Source organism: Poecilia formosa, unplaced genomic scaffold, assembly GCF_000485575.1.
Source record: "Poecilia formosa unplaced genomic scaffold, Poecilia_formosa-5.1.2 Scaffold142, whole genome shotgun sequence".
Taxonomy (NCBI): Eukaryota; Metazoa; Chordata; class Actinopteri; order Cyprinodontiformes; family Poeciliidae; genus Poecilia; species Poecilia formosa.
Genome location: NW_006800081.1, coordinates 552,145 through 568,836, shown reverse-complemented (window position 1 = coordinate 568,836; position 16,692 = coordinate 552,145). Strand labels below are relative to the sequence as shown.

Genomic DNA, 16,692 nt, shown 5'->3' with positions numbered 1-16,692 from the left:
TAAAAAAACTTGGATCAAGAACAAATGATGTCTACATTTGATTTCAAAACAACCCATTCTTGTCTAAACGTAGCATTATGTTTTAGCATAACAATCTTCAATCTTTGCATTAGGAGTTCTCCACACTTTTCAGTTTAACTTTATAAAGATAAAACATTTCTCTGAAATCTAATGAAGCACCACATACCACACATTATTCCTAAAATTTATTTTAGGGTTTCTTTTGACTTAAGTATATTGTTTTGTAACAGCTGACAGGTTTTAATGTTGTCATTATTTAGTCGCTAAAATAATATTTTTGAAAAGATCTGTGTGACACAATATTTTATTTTGTCTCGGAGAATACAAAATGAGTAAGGTAAAGATGAAAATGAGTGAAAGTGTTTGTCAAAATGTTTCAATGTTTTGTTTTATTTTTTTAATCTATTCTTGTATTTTAATTTTTTATTTTCTACATAACATTTTGGTCCACTGTGGTCATTTAAAAGTGCTTTATAAATAAAGTTGGATTGGAATCTTTTACCCTTTTTCGCAAACTTTTTTTCATTTTTTTTTATTTTTATTTTTTTCTACTGTGGCTTTTGAGCATAAGTCAAACTCAGACTTATGCTCTGAGCAGCTAACCTGCTATTGATACCAGGTTAGCTAAAATGTCCAGTGTGGTGTGAAGTAGAACTGGATGCATCAGCTCTTAAAGAGAAGAGATTGTGCAGAACTTCAGCTGATGTGACTTTTAGGTAGAGATTAAAAAATGATAATGAAGATGAAGATAAAGATGAGATGCCGCATCAATATTGATCATTCTGCTATAAAAAAACATCAATATTGATATTTCACAATTCACTTATGCAAAGTATATTATATAAAATCTGTAAAGCAGTTGGATAATTGTGCATTAAGGGCATTTCTACAAAATATTACATATTTGTTTTTTCTCTCAAAGTTAGCTACATAAATTTGACTGAAATCTCATCCAAACTGGCAGCTGCAGTGCACAAACTCATAATCATTGGACATGTTCACATTTGAAGCTTATGTGTGAGTGTATCTGCTTGCTGCTGAGTTTTTGCATAGGGTTACCTGTGGTTTGTACCACAGTGCGTCTTCTCACACAGTAATAAACAGCTGCGTCTTCAGGCTGCAGATTCTGTCCTGTTATTGTTACTGTTCCAGCAGAAGTGTCTCTGCTGTAGCTGAACTTGTTCTTCAAGGCATCATTCTTGGTTAAGCCTCCACCACCCCACATGTGAAAAATCCATTCCATTGGTTTTCCTTCACGATGTCTGATCCATCCTGTCGCATAGTCATCATCAGTCATAGAATAGCCAGAAGGCCGACAGGTGATGGTCAGTGACTGTCCAGCCTGGACAACTTTAGAGTCTGGCTGGATCAGATCAATGCAGTACACACCTGTAGAAACAAAGTTCACCATTAACACAATGAGTCATTGATACTGATGTAATAATTAATAGTTTGAATCTGTAGGCATCTCCTCACAAGATCCAGTTGTCAGGAGCAGCAGAATGAGCGACAGAGAGAACATGGCTGATGCTGAATCTGAACTGATGGATGCTCTTTACTCCTCTGACTTATAACGACACCTCACTTCCTTTTAAACTTTGCATCTTTTCGTGTAACAGGCTGGTTGTTCTGACATGATTTAGCATCATTGTTTTTAATGTCCTGTCTTTTGCAGACTTCATCAAAGCTTTAAAAAAGTATTTCAAACTGGGGAACCCTATTTCAGAAGTTGTTCTTGAACTCAATAAGAAAATGCACATCTACTTTAGACTTTATCCATTTTGGTTACAGCATGCTTCACTTGTTGTAAACCACTGCACTATACAATTTTCATTTAAAATCTGTGTTGATTATAAAAGCAGGCTTTCCTCTCTAAAGTGTTCATTGTTAATATTTCATCCTCTGTCGTCTTTTTTGGTGGGATTTTTTACATGAACCACTTCCCACAGCCAGGGTAGCCAGGAATGTTTTCAGGATTAGATTTTATAAATCTTTAAATTCAAACCTGCTCCTATCAATGGGCTGGGAGCAAATTTTAATTATACTCCTCATTCACTCATGAAACCAACGTCATCTCACAGTCCCTATTATTGTAAAAGCGTCTTACATTTTTTTCATTTTTTACACATGTTCTGGAGATATTGAGTCTTGATACTTTTGATTTATTAATGTTTTTATTTTTTTGCCCCACTAGGTTGATGATGTTGTGATCACTCACAAATGTCCAATTACAGTTTCAATAACAGGAATTCAATTCTGTTAGTTGATTTTAATTTATTAAATGTGAAAAAGTCTTGAGAATTTGTGATTTATTTCTTTGTCTTTTTCTAAATTGCCATGAGAAATATCTCTTCTCTTCAAAAATATTTGGGAAGCCATTTGGCTTGTTTTTTCTGTCTAATCATCTCATATCCATTAATGCTATTTATTTAGCCACATTAAATCTGAGCTACATGTCCTTCATGCATTATTATAACTCCTAAGCTGAAGGGGTGAAACACTTTTATTAATTAAATACAGGAAAACAAATTTTTAACGTACTGGTAGATCTTGTGGTACATTTTTAACAGTCAGTCCCAAAAACAGTTTGTTGAATTTTCCCCATAGTTAGTCAGATAAAACAATTCAGCAGACTGTAACAAAAACAACCTCACTAAAAAGTATCAGTGTGGAACGTAATTGTCAGTAAAATGTTGTGAGGACAAAAATGTACCAGGTATTTATATATTTATAGTCATTTGTCACTGACAGTTCTCAGAAACCAGATGTCTTTGTGATCACATTGTTTTTAATCTGTGGAGGTTTTTGTGCAGCTGTTCCTCTGCTTTCAGTCACTGTGTCTCTCGAGCGCAGAAGTAAACAGCAGAATCTTCTGCTGTCAGGCTGCTGATCTGCAGGTACTGGGTGCTGATGGGGACATTTTCAGTCATGATGAAACGACTTTGGAAGGAGCTGCCATAGATGACAGCATTTCTACCATTGTCCATCCTCCCAATCCACTCCAGTCCTCTCCCTGGTCTCTGTCTTATCCAGTGGTTAAAATAGCTTGTCGGGCTGTACCCAGAAATGACACAAGACATCTTCACTGTCTCTCCAGGTCTCTTCACCTGAGAGTCTGACTGCTCCAGTTTGACCTGACTCCAGACTCCTGTAAGAAAATGTCTTGTCATTATCTAATAAAATCACAAATTATTGTACGAATGAATAAAAAAAATACATATATGAGGTCTCACCGTGAATTAAAACTACAAAAAGAAAAGTGCAGATGACTGATTTCTCCATTTTATGGGAAAAAATCAGTTTGACAGTATGATTTAAGAAAAATGTGTTGTATTTTTTGCTCTGTGTCCGATGTAAAATATGCAACAACTGCTGATGGGATCCTTTTAGAAGAAAAACACTTTGCATAGACCCTCCCCTGACTACAGGCTACGCTTGTGTCTACACCTATGGCTGATTTCCATACTCTATAACAAGATAAATTAATGTGAAACGCTATTAAAGTTTTTCTTGTAGATTTTTTGTAGATTGTTCATTTAGGTTTGATCTGTCATACACCATTACCAATTATGCAACAAAAACCCTCATTTGCCAATTTTGAAGTTAGCAAATTACTCTTAAACGTTAAATGAGGTTTTATTTTAACATCAGGGTTTTAATACAAATGTGTACTGTCAGCATAGAAGCCGTAATTATCAGTATTTGTAGAAAATAGTGACAAAGAAAGAAATGCAGCCAAAGCAGAAAAAATAAATGCTATTTATTGATAAAAGAAAAATGTTGGACATTTGAGTGAAACTCTGCAATAACCAAACTGAAACTGCACTCATTTGCATCCTTGTTATGCAAAACCAAGAACAAGAACAGAAACTGATAGGACAGAAAAGATATGTCCTTGTGATGTTAAAGGAAGACACAGTCATAAAGTGTAACAAAAAGCATGTGCAGGAGTTAATATGTTGTCAGAAGTAATAATTCTTCACCTTTTATAAGTTGTAACATCGTTTTGACTCTGGTCTGTTAAGAGATGTGTCTCAACATGACCTAAACAAAATTCATGTTTGTGACATTTTCATAGCAACAGAAATGTAGCAAAACCAAGCAAAGAAAGAGAGAAAACATCATAATTATCTAAACATTTTCGACTGAATACACAGAAAAGAAACAATTAAAGACTGGTTTCAACAAATACGTAAATGTGGTGTTGTACCTCCCTCTGTGTTGGGTTTGTCTTAAAAACTTTCATGTGCTGAATCGTTTTTGTACAGAGTTCCTGGTTTCTGTGTCACTGTGGACCATCGAGCGNGCAGAAGTAAACAGCAGAATCTTCTGCTGTCAGGCTGCTGATCTGCAGGTACTGGGTGCTGCTAGGGACATTTTCAGTCATGATGAAACGACTTTGGAAGGAGCTGCCATAGATGGCAGCGTTGCTACCAGTGTTCATCCTTCCTATCCACTCCAGTCCTCTCCCTGGTCTCTGTCTTATCCAGTGCAAATAGTGGCTTGTCATGCTGTAACCAAAAATGACACAAGACATCTTCACTGTCTCTCCAGGTCTCTTCACCTCAGAGGTTGACTGCTCCAGTTTGACCTGACTCCAGGCTCCTGTAAGAAAACATCTTGTCATTATCTGTTAAAATTATAAATTGCTGTATATGAATGTATTAAAAAATGTGCTGAGGGTCTCACTGTGAATAAAAAATATAAAAAGAAAAGTCCAGATTACTGATTTGTCCATTCTATGGCCAAAAGCAGTTTGTCTGCTGGTCTGATTGAAGAAACTAATGTTTTTTTTTCTTCTGTCTGATGGTTTGCAAGAACTGTCGATGGGATCTTTTTAAAAGAAAAAACTTTGCATAGACCCTCCCCTGACTGCAGGTTACACTTGAGACCACACCTAAAGCTGCTTTCTATACTATGTAACAACAAGAGGAACAAAACTTATTTATTTATTTGTGTATTTATTTATTTATTTATTTATCAAAAAACGTTGGAATACATGATCTCATTTAAAATTAAGGATCTCCATTTTGTGCTAGTATGGTGACAATATAAAATTCCATAGAAGTACTTGGAAATTACAAATAAAACTTTTATTACAGAGTGATTTAGACATTCTGACTATCTATAGACTTAGGGAAAAGAATACCTTGAACTATATTACGGATGTAAGATAAACAATTTTCTATTCAAAAACAGCGCTACATCTGGTTTATGAGTGACATTACATATGCACGGCTCCTGAGGGGTTTTTGTACAGCTCTGCTGTCTGTTTCTGTCACTGTGTCTCTCTGGCACAGTAATACACAGCAGAGTCTTCAGGCTGCATATTTCGTCCATTCAGAGTTGCTGTGTTAGTGGAAGAAACAAAGGTGATACTGAACTGGTTTTTCAGTGAATCTTTGTAGTATGTACTCCATCCAGAGCCTTCTCCAGATCCACCAATCCACTCCAGTGTTTTCCCTGCTGGCTGTCTGAAAAAAGCTGTCCAGTAGCTGCTGACAGAATAAGAGACCTGACAGCTGAGGGTCAGAGTCTGACCTGGCTGCACAGTCAGAGAGGCTGGCTGAGTAAGCTGCTCACATTTCACACCTATAAATGAGAAAATGTTATATTAGAGTGTGAGAACAGTGAGCAATGAGTAAATGAGTCTATTGTAATCATGTTCTCAACGTCTTAGTGAGACTCACATGATCCAGCAGCGAGCAGCAAAAGCAGCAGAACTACAGAGAACATGTTGGTGTTGAAGATGATCTGATGAGTTTCTCTTCTTCTGCCTCAAAAACCTTTTAAGGTAGACAACCTGGAAGTTTAATTTGCATAGAGGAAGAAGACAGATGATTTGTCCAATCACATATGAAATAAATTATGTGAACACACTTACTTTGTGGTTTTTAACAGGAAGAGCAGAACTATATATATATATATATATATATATGGCAACCCTCATTTGCGCCAATTTTGATGTTAGCAAATTACTCTCACAATTTAAATGAGGTTTTGTTTTCCATCGGGGTTTTGACATATACAAATGTTTACTGCCTGCATAGAATCAGTAATTATGAGTCCTTGTTGAAAATAGTGAAAAATAAAGAAATGCAGCCAAAGAAGAGAAAAATTGTATTTTTGTATCAATCAAATTTTTATTTGGCTTTTGAATGAAACTGTGCAATAACTGATTAATAAAAAAAAAAAAGAAAATTGAGTCTCATTTGCATCCTTATTTTGTAAAACTAAGTAGAACAGTTCATGAAGTCAAAAAGATCATATGCTATACTTTTCATAATAAAGGACAATCTTAAAGTGTAACAAAAAAGCATGTGAAAGGAGTTAATGTGATTTCAGAAGCAATAATCCCTCACCTTTTCTAGTTTTAACATTGTTTTTTACTAATCTGTTTTCTTTTTATGAAAGTGTCTTAACATGACTTAAACAAAGTTAATATTTATGATATTTTCAGAGGAACTGAAATGTAGCAAAACGATGCAAAAAAAAAAATGAAACCAAAGGAATTATCTAAAAATGTATAGTTATAAATATAAAGAAAATAAATAGCTAAAGACTGGTTAGTCCCTTGCTGTTGTGGCCAAAACACCTAAATAATTTTATGGTGTTGTAGCTCCCTCTGTGTTGGGTTTGTCTTAAAAACTTTCATGTGCTGAATCGTTTTTGTACAGATTTCCTGGTTTCTGTGTCACTGTGGACCATCGAGCGCAGTAATAAACAGCAGAGTCCTCCGCTGACAAGCTGTTCATCTGCAGATACACCTGACTTCTGCTGTTGTCTCTGGAGATGGTGACCCGACCTTTCAATGACTGAGGATAGTAGGTGCTGCCACCACTGTCACTGATACCAGAAACCCACTCCAGTCCTTTTCCAGCTGGCTGTCTGACCCAAGCAAACCAAGGAGTGCCACTAAACCCAGAATATGTGCAGGTCAGTCTGTGGGACTCTGCCGGCCTTTTGACCACTGATTCAGACTCAGTCAGTGTTTGTCCATCAGTACCTGCAGAAAGACAGTTAATTAGCTACCGAACATGAATAAGGTTGGATTTATCAATTGAGAAGCTGCCCTGAGTTCTTACCAGGCCAGATAACTGCCAGGATGACAAAAGCAGTCACAACCTCAAGTCTGATCATTGTTGCACTTATTTCTCTGCTAAGTCTACACTGTGGTTGTCCCCGATTTTATCAGGTTTTAAACAGATACAGAAAAATGAAAGGAGTTAGATTTTTGGATCGGCTCCTCCCCTTCAAAGGAGGTGAACACTTGAATGGTATCATTGGAGTATCTTTTAGCAGAGACTCCAGAAGGACTCGTGTAGTGTGTGTTACATTATCTTTGCACAAATAACTTATCAGCACACATTTAGATCCATTCATTTCATTCTGAAAAAAGGTAGAATTACAAATAAAAGGTTGATAAATTGGAGTTGAAAAGAAGAATGATATCCTACGTCTGTTGAACATCATGTCACCAGATCCTCAAAAACAGGAAATCCCAAATCAACACATTGTTGTTGCCATCCTTTTTGTGCAGGTTGTCCAATCCAGTGCATTTTACACTGAATGAAATCAAGAAGATGCTGGGGCTTTTTCCTTTACTATCATGGGAGATTGCACTAAGGATGTTAGAACCTGTCAAAGACCCAGAAATTCTGATAAATAAATGCAAAATGAGATTAAGACAAACTCAAAATGGAAGAAATGTATGACTGTTTTGAAAGACTTCAAGGGAAGACACATAAATATCAGCAGGGCATACATTTGACTTTTATCTTTAAAATAAATGTGTGACCAAAGGACGTCCCTCTAATATCGAAGATAATCATATACTGAGAGATTTCCGTAAAAATATGACATCTGCATTGGAATTACATTTTATGAGACAATTTCTTTTTTTAGATTATGAGCAATTTTTTTTTTAATTAATAAAAAAAAAAGAGATTTACAGCGAAACAACTTATTGTAAAACTCTCCTAAAAAGGAAATGTAAAGTTTGTCACTTCCAGACAAGAAAGTAGATGTCTTGTGTATGTATATTTTGTTAGAGTCTCTCCACTGGTCAAAAGTAATTACAAGCGTCGGCTTTGAGGGGTTTATGTACAGGTTGGCAGATGGTTTGAGTCACTATGTCTCGTCTGGCACAGTAATACACAGCAGAGTCTCCAGGCTGCATATTCTGTCCATTCAGAGTCACTGTTTTACTGGAAGACTCTAAACTGATGCTGAATTTGTTTTTTAGTGACTCTTTGTAGTAAGTAGCATATCCTACGCCTGCTCCTCCAATCCACTCCAGTCCTTTCCCAGCAGGCTGCCTGATCCAGACTGTCCAGTAGCTGCTGAGAGAATAAGAGACCTGACAGCTGATGGTCAGATGTTGACCTGGCTGCACAGTTACAGAGGCTGGCTGGGTCAGCTGCTGACATTTCACACCTGTAGAGAGAATTACCTTTTCAGAGTGTTAAACAAACATGGTGTTGAGAACATGCTGTGTGTTTCTGTCTCTGTGAGACTTACAGGACTCAGCAGCCAACAGGAGCAGCAGAGCTACAGACAACATCTTCATGATCTGGTGGGAGTTTTTTTTCGTTTCGCTTTTTTATAGCCAACAGCTTGGAGGTTTAGTTTGCATAGAAAGAGATACAAGAAAGTTTAACTGTCCAATCAGAGATAAAGAGAGAGTTTTGGCTGAGAAAATGAATTCTCGCTTTTTTTTTCCAGACTAGATTGAACAAAATGGTTCTGTTAGTGGTGAAAGTACCTTTTCTTATACAGTTACAATCAACAAAAAATTGGGTCAAGTTCATATCTAACAGCTTTTGGTTTCTTTGAAAATGTTAACGCAAAGGGCAACCAAAGCTCTAAATGTCAGTCACTAAGCATTCATGTGTGATTCTACCCACTGCCTGATCCAAGTGTCTGAAAAGAAAAGTGAGCCATAACTCTGGAGCATTGGCAAAAACACAGACTCTGATTTTTGCTAAGAAAGACAGCAAATAGTTAAACAATTTAACAAAAATAATAACTGACAACTCAACACTTTGGATTGAAAATTAATTTAAATTGTATAAATCTGACTTTAAAACCCCTGATCTTTACAGCTAATGCAAGGTAGCAAGTTTCACCTTGCATTAGTGGCTTGTCAAGTTTGTCCACTAGGTGACAGCATTTCTAAAATTGTTTTTGGAAGAACCAATGCTGTTTCTTATTTAAAACTGATTTTACCTGAGATCTGCATGACATGAGGAGGATCTACCTTTATTTTCTGTCAGATCATACTTCAAACAGATGATTCCTGTTCATCTTTTTTTTTTTTTAATCTGAACACATATACTTTAAAAGCTGCTGCTCAGGTCACATATTCATTTTGATCGAAACTTCCTTACAAAGTTCTCTTGTTGTGTTTTTAAATTTGATTGTGTCGTCCATGATTTCCAAGAAGAAAAAAAACAACAAAAAAAACAAGCATTCCTTGGAAACTTTGTAACTCACCTCTTAGACAGAATACAGAACAAACCTCCTATATAATAATATACACTGCTCAAAAAAATAAAGGCAACACTCAAATAACACATCCTAGATCTGAATGAATGAAATATTCTCATTGAATACTTTGTTCTGTACAAAGTTGAATGTGCTGACAACAAAAACACACAAAAATCATCAATGGAAATCAAATTTATTAACCAATGGAGGCCTGGATTTGGAGCCACACACAAAATTAAAGTGAAATGTTCCCTTTATTTTTGGAGCAGTATATATATATATATAAAAAAACTCTGAATGGAGGATTTCAGAAGATTTAAAATCTGACGTGAAAATTAAAAATATTTGTCTAAATGCCAAATTACAAAGGAACACTGCTGCCACTGAAGTCAACATGTGAGAAGATTGAACATGTTGTGTGAAGAGAAGAAACAAGCGGAGCTGAGGTTAACCTCAGCCTTTCCGTCTCCATGTGAAACTGAGCTGCTGTTTGGTTTCTTTCAGATTTTCATCTGTATTTCTGCTTCTTGGTGACGTGTGGTTTTAAACGATCAAACTTTTGCGCTAAGAAGGAGATGAGAAATGAGGTATATTTCTTACTGTTGTTTCTCCTCGTTATTTCGGTTATTCACCAATAGATTACTGGAAATAATCTGAGCAAGTGGCTGAGAGTGGAGGTGGTTTATCACATAATCAGTAAGAAAATAATTCAAATGTGAGTGGAAAAAGGCAGATAAAATGGCTTTGAACGATAAAGGAAAACATTAATACAATAAAAAAAGAATTAATGACAAGTTAATAATAGAAGATGTTTGATAAATAAAGTAACAGAGCTGGAACATATTAAATAGGCTGCATTAAAGTTTATTTGTACATCTTGCAAATAAATGAAAAATTAACATGAACAGAATGAAGCAGGAACACCAAAAACAATTTCTTAGTTATCATGTCAAACAAAGACTAACCACAAAAAATACAGGACATTTGACTAAATTGAAGAAAAAATAATTAATTAACAGATCACAAATTCCATCTTTTCTGGAATGATAAGTTATTCTTTTCTCTTTTTTTTTTTTTTTAGCAAAGTTGTCCATGTTATTCCTGAACTTATGGTTAAGAGAAAAAAAACAAATATTTGTTTTGTTTCTTTTAGATATTCTGCTTTATTTTCATGTCTATAGGTTTATTATTAAACCTACATGTAAAACTACATTTTCACATACATTAAAGTGTATTTCAATTTTTACAGCCAATTCTTTAAAAATAAAGGAAAAAACTCTAAATCCACTGTACATATAAATCCCTCTTCAAAACAAAGATACAGAAATATAGAAAAACCATAAAAGACAAGAAACAACTTCACATAAAATTAACAGAAACACTAGAAATAATAATAAAAAAAAAAACATCAAAGGAAATGTTAATACATTTTATTTTCCACTATAGCAAACAAAAATATCTCTAATTTATGGTAAAATACTGGCAGCGGTGGTTCCCATAATTTTAAATACGGTATAATCCATATTTGGCAACCAGAGTTGCCGGTATTTTACCATAAATTAAATATGTTTTTTTGTTGTTGTTTTTTTCGGTGTATATTTGCCAATTTTATTATTTCAGAGCCATTTAATCACACATATTTTTTTTTTTTTTTATAAAATGGATTTCAATTTGATATTCATGAGCTGAAGCCTCAGTTTCAGAAGATCAGGCCTCTGATGGTGAGGACGGTGCTGAAGGCCAGAGCTTTGGTGAACACCACTCGGACTCCGTTCATCAGCAGCAGGTAGAAGTTCAGCTTGGCTTTTTCTGGACGACAGAGAAACAGAGTTCAGATTGAACACAAACAGCTGACAGCAGCGATGGAACCAAACTGAGACAGGAAGAGATCAGACTGACCTGGATAAATGCTGCCACATTCATCATCTGTTTGGAGACAGAAAGAACATCAGTCACACAAACATCATGAAAACTCTGACACATAAAAAGTCAGTAAACACTCTCATAAGAACGTTTTGTAACAAATTAACTACTGGAGCTTAGTTGAAAATGGGAGGTGCATTGCTGATGAGAGATTTTAAGTCATAAAAAGAATTTACCGAAAGTTTCATTGTCTGTAAAATCAAATAGTTAGATCATGACTCTTTATACTTTATAAATTTGGTACCAGCTTCATTGTTGCCAAAGGTCCCGTTTACCCCACAGGAGTAGATGGCTTCGTTGCTGAATGCAGCAAAGTAGTAGGAGTTATTCTTCACAACAGCATTAGTCGTGATCACATCAACCGGACCCCTTTTCAAATTCAGAACCACACTTTCCCACTTTGAATGGAAATTTGTGACCAGACAGACATTTGGACTGGACTGGTTTGCTGGCTTCACTGTGTAGCCGGGAGTCTGCAGGGGACTGAGGACGAACAGGGACGGAGGATCAGAGGCAGCATTTGGATCTGCAGATGAACAAAGAAAAGCAGATCATATCAGGACCTCAAGAATGACTGGAACAACATTTCATCAGCACAAGACTAACTACTTCATGTCAATGCATAAACTACAGTTTAAACAACTGTAACTCTTTAACTGTAACAAGAAGCTGATTCAAAAGTAATAAGTCATAAAAAAGTATTTTTAAAAGGTTGAATATTGCAATCAATTACTCCTTATAATGTTCTGTGATATTTTTTTTCCCCCAAATCCTTTAAAACATGTAATATTAAGTTAAAAATCTAATGTTTCTGCAGCAGCAACTTTGCGAAAAAAGGGAAATTTTGCCAAAGTATCAGTTAGTTGTTTAAATGCATAACTTTCCAAGAGAAATAAGTATTTTATTGCGATGGAAAGTTTCCATCATCAGTTGGGTATGTATAAAAATAAAGTAAGATATGTCACATTTCAAACTTTAAGGCTGCAGCCTTTTTACATCCAGAAATCTCCATCTTCTACGTCCTGAGTTAAAAATTAACGAGTGACGCCTCTCCAGTTTTTACCGGATTGATTTGTAGAAAATTAATCAGTGTCAGACTTTTACATTTAAATAACTATGAAGCCATCTCCTTTTCCATCAAACCATTATATTAGTTTGGTTAAGAAAAAATGATAATAAAAAAGCTTTTCTGCTTAAACGAAAGTGTGTGAACAGAAAGAATATCAGTCACTGTGCCCCAATGTTTGCAATCAATAAAGACTAAAATTTTAGAGTTAATTTTATCACAAGTGTTAAAGGAAAAGTAATGATGTGTCAAAATCACCACCAAAAAATATTTGCATAAAACTCTTCAATGAATTAAATAACATCATCATCACAGATTTATCATCAAATGTCAATTTTATTGTGATAAAATTAGAGAATATATGACAGTGAAACAAATTTAATTTGCCTAAAGCTTCTTCCTCAATGTAACAAAATGTAACTCTGACCTTACAGACCTCTGATAGATCAGGCTCCCGATTTAGCTTCTTGTTTGAGTATTATATAGTTAGTCAAAAAATATATTCTGCATATATCCACAATAAATGATAATCAGTCACTTAGATGTTTTATGGGGATTAAAAGACTCAATCATTTGAGTAATTTATTTACCTTATATTTAGTCCATATCGTCCTCTTGTTTTTCACTTTTTTGTTTAAGTCAAGGTTTTATCTCCATCAGATTTTTGATCTATCCTTAATTAAGAGAATCTCTCAATTGTTAGAGATTTTTATAGCCATATTTTTGTTTTGGTCATCATAAGTTGCCTGACCATAAATTATTTTTAGTTCTTCTTGTCCATCTAAATTGCCACTATGCTGCTGTTTTGCAAATCAAAATTGTGTCTTTAGTCATTTGTCAAAATGTCATTTAGTTGAGAAGAAGTTAGATTTGTGTGCAATTTATTATTATTATTTTTTTTGCCTTCATGTTGTATTTTCTTCTGTCTGGATTTCAAATGCAGAGCATTTATATCGGATGAATCGCTGCCATATTCCCTATTCCTCTGAAGTTTGAACCAGCTTTGTTCAGATTCTAAATCAATCTTCAGTCTCATATTTTCTGGTAAATTACATTTTTATAATCCATTTTTTTTCAACAGATTACATTTGTTGATCTGGATAACAGAACCGAAATAAAAACATGAAAAATGATCCAGTAGTAGGGAACAACCTCTGGACGCTTTTAAACTCATAATAATGAAAACTTTAAGATTATTTAACATTCAATCAAAAACAAAAACAATTTTACTGGACACTATATTAAATAAGAGTTTATTTATTGACATTGAAAATAAATAAATAACTAATTTTAACTGCAAAAGCACTAAGAGTCATATAATCCATTCATAATTCAAAAAATTATGAACATTTATTATTTATTTTTCATTGACATTTCAAAACTGCATTTGAATCCGATTAAAATACAAATACGATATGATTATTTAGGGTAGATTTTTTTCTGACAGTTTGTTATATTAGTGCAATTCTTCATAATCTGGTTTGAAACATAGTTTCAAACCAGTTTTGCAGTTTTGCAGACAAATTTATAAAATTTATAAAATTTGTCTGCAAAACTAAAATAGTAAATCTACAAATGGAATTTATTCAGATAACACCAAAGCCGTTTAACATGACTGTCAATTAACAGGAGCATCAAAAATTAAGACTAAGTAAAAATTTTACATGAGTATTATTATCATAAACAACAACGATAACTTTAAATAATGTTTTAAAGGATCTTACCTGGTAGAACCGTGACTGTGGTTCCATTACCCCAGTAGTCTAAATATCACAGTGCTACATCTTCATTGACTGGTTGAACAAAAACCTGCAGCACCAGAAAAAATGGCAAAAAAAAAACTGAATAATTACCTAAAAGTGTTTCAACATTGGCCCAGTCTTATTAGATAGATGTTCTTGTGTAACAATTCTGAAAGAAGCTAAGTATCAGTTATCTGATGCAATTAAAATAGACTAAAAAATATAACTCATAGTCTATGAATTAAAGTCTAATTAATGTGTATTTGAAAAAAAATATCAGTCATTTTATCAAAATGGCAACACTGAGTTCTTACCTCATATTACAGAGGCAGAAAAGCAGTGATCTATACTTATTTATAGTCATTATTATGAATTACACTCAGGTTTTTGCTCTGAGGTTTTTGTATTGGTGTATATCTCTGTGCCCCCCAGTATCACTGTGAGAAACCCTGATACAAAAACTTACAGCAGAGAGGGGAGGAGGAAACTGAAAGACAGGAGACGGTTGCAACAGTTGTGGTTTTTAGGAAAATGTCCTCATTTATTTAAGCACCAAAGCCTGGCAGGATTAAAAGAATTTCTTCAAATGTAGTGATTTAGTTAAAAATATTAAAGGAACACAATTTAATTTTAATTTCAAATTGTTTAATATCCATAAAAACCAAACATCATTTGTTCTTCTATAGTTTGCTTTATCGATGTCAATGGATGTAAAGCTAAATTCAAAATAACCCTGTACGACAACAGTTTTTAAATAAACACGCCTTTAAAATAGCTAAAAAATGTGTAAAAGATAAATTTAAAGCATTTGATTTTTTCCTTCTGAACTGTATAAGTTTTATATTAACATGTTTAGCTAATTTCTTGAACCAACATGTTGAACTACCTTGTGCAATGCTTAAAAATGGGGCACCGCATGGCTCAGTGGTAGAGCAGGAACAGCGTGTGATGAAGATGATTGATTTTTGGGCCTGGGCCTTTTACTGCATGTTTTGCCCTTCACACTGTGGCCCTACATATCCTGTCCAGATATGAATGAAAATAGGTCACCAGTGACCCTAAAAAAATGCAGAAAATCTGGTCCTCACAATGTACATCTGCAGATTGAGCTTTTACTGATTTTAAGCTTGTTATACATGAATGACAAATATTTTCTCATGTGGATTATTTAAAATGTCTATGCCTAACCTCTCGATGCTACAGTAGATTGTATAAAACAGAACTGTTGGTGGTTTCTTCCAAAAAGGTTTTGTTTGAGGTTGACTTTTTTTCAGGAAATTCACATATTCCTTCCCGCACATGTATCAATCCTCTCCAGGCTACTATGACCACAGACATAGAAAACTGGTTTAAGTGTGGAATAAATTGCTGGCAAATAATTTATGGTCTGATGGTGCCTCCTCTGGAGGCTTACAGTATTTCAAGTGTTCAGGTACTGAATGGGTTTTTGTACAGGTCTGTTCATGTTTTGCTTCACTGTGGAGTCTAGCACAGTAATACACAGCAGCATCTTCCGGCTGCAGATTCTGTCCCTTCAGAGTCACTGTGTTACTGGAGGAGTCAGTGGAAATGCTGAACTTGTTTCTGAGAGAATCTTTGTAATCTGTTGATGATCCTTTTGCATCTCCAATCCAATCCAGTCCTTTCCCTGCAGGTTGTCTGATCCAAGATGTCCAGTAGCTGGTAACATCATAAGAGACCTGACAGCTGATGGTCAGAGGCTGACCCGGCTGCACAGTCAAAGAGGCTGGCTGGGTCAGCTGTTCACACTTCACATCTGCTGAAAGAAGAATCGACCAAGTCAGAAAAAATTGGGAAAATCTTGTTTGTTGAGACTTATGGTTGACAGAGATCTCAAAGATTGAAGAAACTTACCTGCAGCTGTTAGCAACAGGAACAGAGCAGCACGAAACATGTTGGGTGATTTAACAGACATCCTCTAAACTCAGCTCTGAACTGAGGCATTTATATAGGAGGTTGAAGGGAGGGCAGGTTTGCATGTGTAGGATCCCTATCACAGTTTCAGTCAATCTAGATGATGAACCACATGCACATTTATTTATTTTTTTAATTGCTTTATTGTTGACTAAACATGTTATTAAAATTTAGCATGTCTGCAGTGAGTGAGAGGTAAATAATGTTTCCTAAATGCACATTTTTTAGACTTTCTTTGCCAAATCCCATGAAACAAAAACCTTTGACGTCACAAGGAAATCATAAAGCATAACCCTTCTCTCCATCTTACAAATAATTAAGATTCATTTGTAAAATGAACCTTTAAAATTTGAGACATTTTCTGCATGTGTTCCAAAATATTGATTACAAACATGATGAAGAGGACACGCTAAAAGAGCTCCTATATTTCCTAATCTAGAACATTTATCCACAATTATAAAATCTAAGGTTGTTGGAGAGTTAAAACTGAACAAAGACACTCCAAACAGCTGATTT

The 16,692-nt window shown here is 34.8% G+C and overlaps 1 protein-coding gene and 1 long non-coding RNA gene across 4 annotated transcripts in view; both read right to left on the bottom strand.

The window, feature by feature from the left end:
- LOC103145434 (uncharacterized) overlaps nt 1–16,692 on the bottom strand; it is a 277,103-nt gene that overhangs the window by 139,085 nt on the left and 121,326 nt on the right. The gene's annotated exons all lie outside the window — the stretch shown is intronic.
- LOC103145440 (uncharacterized) overlaps nt 11,210–16,692 on the bottom strand; it is a 10,445-nt gene continuing 4,962 nt past the window's right edge. The window contains exons 3-6 of one of the 2 annotated variants that reach the window (XR_001663446.1): nt 14,224–14,277; nt 11,678–11,959; nt 11,410–11,436; nt 11,210–11,319 (exon numbers count right to left, since the gene is read on the bottom strand). This is a non-coding gene — a long non-coding RNA (uncharacterized LOC103145440). Of the gene's footprint in view, nt 11,320–11,409; nt 11,437–11,677; nt 11,960–14,223; nt 14,595–16,692 lie in introns of those variants that run through there. The other variant, XR_477024.2, reaches the window with a different exon arrangement.